Source organism: Triticum dicoccoides, chromosome 3A (genome assembly GCF_002162155.2).
Source record: "Triticum dicoccoides isolate Atlit2015 ecotype Zavitan chromosome 3A, WEW_v2.0, whole genome shotgun sequence".
Taxonomy (NCBI): Eukaryota; Viridiplantae; Streptophyta; class Magnoliopsida; order Poales; family Poaceae; genus Triticum; species Triticum dicoccoides.
Window position 1 is genome coordinate 567531444 of NC_041384.1, and position 6692 is coordinate 567538135.

The window sequence follows — 6692 nt, forward strand, 5'->3', positions numbered from 1 at the left end:
CCCCCCCCAAGGCACCTAGGAGGTGCCTTCCCCTGCTGGGACTCTTCCTTTAGGGTTTCCCCAGGCGCATGGGCCTCTTGGGGCTGGTGCCCTTGGCCCATGTAGGCCAAGGCGCACCCCCTACAGCCCATGTGGCCCCCCGGGGCAGGTGGCCCCACCCGGTGGGCCCCCGGGACCCTTCCGGTGGTCCCGGTACAATACTGATGACCCCGAAACTTGTCCCGATGGCCGAAACAGGACTTCCTATATATAAATCTTTACCTCCAGACCATTCCGGAACTCCTCGCGACGTCCGGGATCTCATCCGGGACTCCGAACAACATTCGGTAACCACATACAAGCTTCCTTTATAACCCTAGCGTCATCGAACCTTAAGTGTGTAGACCCTACGGGTTCGGGAGACATGCAGACATGACCGAGACGTTCTCCGGTCAATAACCAACAGCGGGATCTGGATACCCATGTTGGCTCCCACATGTTCCACGATGATCTCATCGGATGAACCACGATGTCAAGGACTTAATCAATCCCGTATACAATTCCCCTTGTCTAGCGGTATTTTACTTGCCCGAGATTCGATCGTCGGTATATCGATACCTTGTTCATTCTCGTTACCGGCAAGTCACTTTACTCGTTCCGTAACACATCATCCCGTGATCAACTCCTTGGTCACATTGCGCATATGATGATGTCCTACCGAGTGGGCCCAGAGATACCTCTCCGTTTACACGGAGTGACAAATCCCAGTCTCGATCCGCATAAAACAATAGATACTTTCGGAGATACCTGTAGTGCACCTTTATAGTCACCCAGTTACATTGTGACGTTTGATACACCCAAAGCACTCCTACGGTATCCAGGAGTTACACGATCTCATGGTCAAAGGAAGAGATACTTGACATTGGCAAAGCTCTAGCAAATGAACTACACGATCTTTTGTGCTAGTCTTAGGATTGGGTCTTGTCCATCACATCATTCTCCTAATGATGTGATCCCGTTATCAACGACATCCAATGTCCATAGCCAGGAAACCATGCTATCTGTTGATCACAACGAGCTAGTCAACTAGAGGCTCACTAGGGACATATTGTGGTCTATGTATTCACACGTGTATTACGATTTCCGGATAATACAGTTATAGCATGAATAAAAGACAATTATCATGAACAAGGAAATATAATAATAATACTTTTATTATTGCCTCTAGGGCATATTTCCAACAACTCCCCCTTCCACACTCCTTGGCCGAAGTCGAGTCTAGTCACTGAAAAACTTTTTAACATGGTTGTGTGCCTTACGGGCCCACGTTGCCATTTGGGTGGTATTAGGATCTTTTACTCCTCGTCTATACTCTGGGACTCTGGTCTCTCTTCTATTCGGGTTAAATAATTTTGCTAACTCTAACTCTAGGTTCTCGTAAATACTTTCTCCTAGAGAGCCCCTTCATTCCAGATGATGGCCTGCTTCACCAGAAGATTCCGAAGATACTCTCCGTTTTTCTCTCGAGACCTTGTGCCCACCACTTTTGCTATTCCCGACCACCGATAAATCCTTATGGATAACTGCTTAAACTTGTCGTTCTTACCTTTGTTCCTAGTTGCCCCTGTTATTACTTGATACCCTGAAAATTTCTTTGATAATTCGAGAATCCTTTGTGCCCACCGCTTTGCAGCTCTTTGCCGCAGACATACCCTTACGGATAATTTCTCGCACTTATCGAGTATCCGCTCATCCCTAGTTGATTCATGTATTTCACAAAAGTCTTCGAAATACCATTCGATCCCCGAAAATCCTCAACAGCCTATTGCTCTTGAAATTCTTACTTGCTTGCATTATGATTAACCTCATAAGTCCAGTAATCTTGTTGGCATCCTTAGTCGTTATCAGTTTGAGTCTGTTGAATCAATATGTTGCGAATGCTCGCATTCCTTAATCAGATCCTTCGTTTCGTCCTTCCGGCTCAGACGTCATTTTAAACATGAGCTAGACCTCGACCAATCAAATTGCCATCGATTGTACCTCTAAGGCTATTCAACTTATCCACCCCTAATCAGAGTATTGCTTCTGATCCCTTGTCTTGGAATTCATAATTTCTTTGCATTTGAGCTTTGAGTTAGTCAGTTGTTTCTATAATCTGATCCCCTTGCATTATTTCTTCCTTTGGTTGAGTACCGATACTCACATCAGATCCCTTATGGACCACTAGATCCTTTGTTGGATTTTGTTCGACACCGTCCTTCATATTCATTAAACATTGTGAGCTTTTCTTTGGATACATAATGCCTTTGGTAAATTGTATCCCCTGCTTTTGTCAACCTTGCTCTGCTCCCAAACTTTAGTTATTCGCTCCTGGAGTTGTGGGTATGTGTTCATAATATGCGTCGATGGGTTAAACCTATGCCTTCCTTAATCTGTGTGAATGCGAAAGATTTCACGGGTCATACTTATTTGGTATTGCACCAGGTAAAAACTTTCAACAACTAATGTCATTTTCGAAATACGAGAGGTGAATGAAAGGTTATGCATTGAACAAGTGGGAGTCGACCTTGAACCCTGTGTTCATGCCCATGGAAATGATGTATACCTTATCATGGAATCTTCTCTTAAAATAATTATCCCCTTGTTATAAGTTCATCTTGTATCTGTGGACGTGGTTCCGACCATGTTTCTCCTTGATTCCATTTCTCGTGCAAGTTTGAGCACTTGTCTTTTGCAGAGCATTACCCTAGTCCAACCTCTACTTTGATCTGTCATCGAGTATTACCCCCCTGGTATCTCAAGATTATCATGGAACTGCATAACTTCTTATGAGTTCTTCATCAAGTGCTACCTTCTCATTGATTCCAATTTTTCATGGGCTTTGAGTTATTAAACACTCAAAGACACCGATGACTGACTCAAGTCCGCACTGTGATTAAACAACTCTTGGTAACCTTCATTACTTACGAGTTTGAACTCGATCACGTCATTCCTAGCCTGCTTGGCTATATCCTTGTCCTGCCGATATTAACTGTGCTACCTGTTCGTTCTTCCCGGAGCAAAAATTTCGACGTTGAGCTAATCTTACATCGATCTTCCTCGTCATATCAAATGTACTTGAACAACAATCTTGATTTCGAGTTTGTGTCGTACCCATGATTTCAATAACTTTTCGCTTCATCATTCTGTTGAATTGATGTCATCGCCGATCGGTTACATCTTCTTGAAACCTCTCGACAAATGTGTCGTGATCATCATCAACATTCTGAGGTATTCCAAGATATCAATTGAATTCATGATGAGAAATAACATCCTTACCCTCAATGATTGGTGTTATCATCGACCACTTTATTACCTTCCGTTCAACACAAACTTGTTCGTGTTTTTCTGTATAGCTGGAGATCCTTGCTATCCAGCATTTGTTCTCCTTTACCTTGGAGTATTACCTTCTTTTTATGTCAAGAATGTCGTGAGAATTTCACCACCTCTTAAGAATTCTTGATATAGGTGATACTTCTTGCCATATCCGTTCATTCCTTGGTCCCCGCGTTGTTTCTAACCGGAAAACCGATAATTGAATTATGTTGCGCGAGTTCAAATCTTCTAGCAACCCTATTGCTTTAAAATTAATGATCGATAATTCATTCTTAGACCATTGGTTACCGAATCACCATTCTAACTTTGATCATGCTACCTAAACCCATATTTCGGGTGGACCTTTCAACCAATGTTTAAATGTGTATGTTTTCCTTGAGCATACCTCTTTATATCATTTGATCTCACAAATGATATCTCCTCGTTCACATAAGAGTGGAAATCCATCCTTTTGGAAATCTCAATGAATTGTCGCTGAGTCAATCAGCCACCTCCTCACCTCCTTGATTTAATGATGAACTCTTGTTTCAGAACTCGCTTCCATAGTTCAATTCCCGAGAATCTTACAATGTCATCTCGTTAATTTGTGTCGCACCTTTTCTTCACAGCCATCCTGAGCCTGAGGTATCCTGGCACCAACCTAAACTAAAACTCGGTCAGATATGATGGTTGGGACATTTTCCAAGAGTCATAACATTGGTCCTTATATAACCTGGTAAGGTGATGTCATGCCTAGCAGACCTTGCCAGAGAACCTATTGTTATAGATTCCTTTTTAGCAAGGTTATCCATTCTTCCATGAGGAAATTGTAAGACTTATTCTACAAGTTGTTCCTAATGGATCCTTCGTGTATCCAAAGTCTGATCTCTACCCGGTGACCATGTCAACGCTATCTCGAAGCATGTTTGTGGTACTTCGATATTCAATAAGAGCGTTGAAAGCGCAATGCTAAGTTTTCTTTAACCATTATCCAAACACCGTTGTATGGGTAATGCCATGAAAATTCCTCTCCCATTACCTAAATGGTTTTCTACTTTCTATCCTGTCATGGATATCGTGCTCTGCTTGTCCTTGGGAAGAATATACCCCTGGAATATGTGTTTTAACACATTTTCCTTTCCATTGATCTGTTTAATGCGATAATCATATTTTCCTTTCCATTGTTTGGTTTAACCTTTCTTGTGATCTATATGATCTAAGCAGTAATATTCTCCTGCTTATGTAAACCCCTCATTGTACAATTCTATCAGCAAGACCCTGTTACTATTGTTGATGACATTCCGGTAGCCACGGATGGACGAGAACTTTGCCTATTGGTCCGCCTCATTCAACGAGCAGGAAAATGGTTCTCTTCGTCCCTCGCCCTCGATACTGATGTTGTTGCCGACATAACTGATAGGCTATCCTCTGTCATACCTTGCTTATATGATCGTGCAAGACGTCCTCGCTCTTCCTACTTTTACCCCACATGGTGGGCCCATAATCCACAGGTCCCAGGATCGAAACCTGACTCTCCTGTACACCCTGTTGTCAGAGTTATTCTTCGCGCTTGACTTCTTATGTAATTCACGGACCACCTGCCAAGTGATCTATTCTGGTATCAGACGCAATACTTATTTTCGTTGCTCTGAACCCCCTTCACCTTCTGATTAGGCCATCCAACGATTGCCTGCCCATTGGAAACTTCTCATGGTACCTTCTTACTTTACTCTCGATATCTTCTTAAGCATCTATTCGAGAGTTACTTTCTACCACATTCCCTGAGTTATCCTCCAGATAGTCAACCTTGTAAGGCCCGTTCTTCCGAAGTTACCCCTTGTCCTTTCGTAAGTACGATGAAATTTCCGAAGAAAGGATGTCGACTTCATCATGATGAACTGAAGCAGAGAAATGAAGACATCAAACATAATGGATCTACCTCTTCGAGAAGAGCAACCAAGACCGAGAACACTCGCTAGAATTTCGTAACCAGAACCTTCCCCCTTCCGCCTCTCAAATCTCGGGACAAGATTTCTTGTAGGGGAGGAGAATTGTGACGCTCGGATAATTAGACTACAGTAATTCCCTACTAATGATGCCATGTCACCTCTGTCACTATAGTTAATCTCAGGTTAGTTCAAAACTGATTCAAATTCAAAATTGAATTAAAGGCAAACAACAAAATTTTTCAAACTTTAAAACTAAAATGTCCGGGTTGTGCCAAGTAATGCTGAGTTAATTGTGGTTAAATCTCTATTTTTGTCTCTGTATTCACACATGTATTATGTTTCCGGTTAATACAATTCTAGCATGAATAATAAACATTTATCATGAAATAAGGAAATAAATAATAACTTTATTATTGCCTCTAGGGCATATTTCCTTCAAGAGGAAGGTTACGGCTACCATCAAAGTCTCAGAGTGGGGATGTTTCGGCAACCTCACACCATCGTCGCATGTACAGGACAATACATTTCGTAAATGATTATATTGCTGCAACAAAGCAACTAGTAAAATTATACTGTAACACCCACAGTGTCAAGCTACAGTAATCTCCCCCTAATGATTTCATGTCATCAAATTAAACTAAGCCAAATTACCACATGATAAAAATCAAAGCCTTTTTCAAATTTAAAATAAAGTCAAAATAATATTTCTTCAAACATGAAAGATAAAATGTTCATCTTGTGGAAAATATTCCATAACTAATTATGGTGATGAACCAACTTTTTTGTGAAAAAATTTAATGCCCTGAACTAAAGAAAACAGGGGATAAACCAATTATTTAAATGCTTTTAATTAACAAAAGTTGCAAAGAATTTTATTTAAATGCTAAACTTAATTATGGCAGTGGCCTATATTAATGATACTAATTTAGGTACTAACTTGGTATTTTATAAAACTAAAAAAATGAAACTATAATAGAAAACAGAAAAGGTTAAAAAGGAAAAATATAAAAGAAACAAGAAAAGCCTTTCCTGCCCCCTGGGCCTTGGCCCACCAGGGACAGGCCTAGACGGTCCGGCCCAGCCCCTCCCCGGGTCGCCTTCCCTCCCCTGTTCCCCCGATCGGGGTCGCAACAGGGGCGAGCCCCACCGGACCAGCTCGCCGACGGTGGCGGGTGGATAAGTGCCCCGGCTCTCTCTCTCTCTCTCTCTCTCTCTCTCTCTCTCTCTCTTCTCTCTCCCCCAGAACTGGAACCCTAGCCGGCCGCTATTCCCCCTCTCGCCTTGCCCAGATCCACCCCCGTCTCCCCTCAACTCGGTCCCGAGCTCGACCGAGCGAGCTCGTCGCCGCTGGCCTCCATTCCCGCGGCCACCTTCGTTCCCGCACCGCGCCTCCCTCCGTTCGCTCCGCCG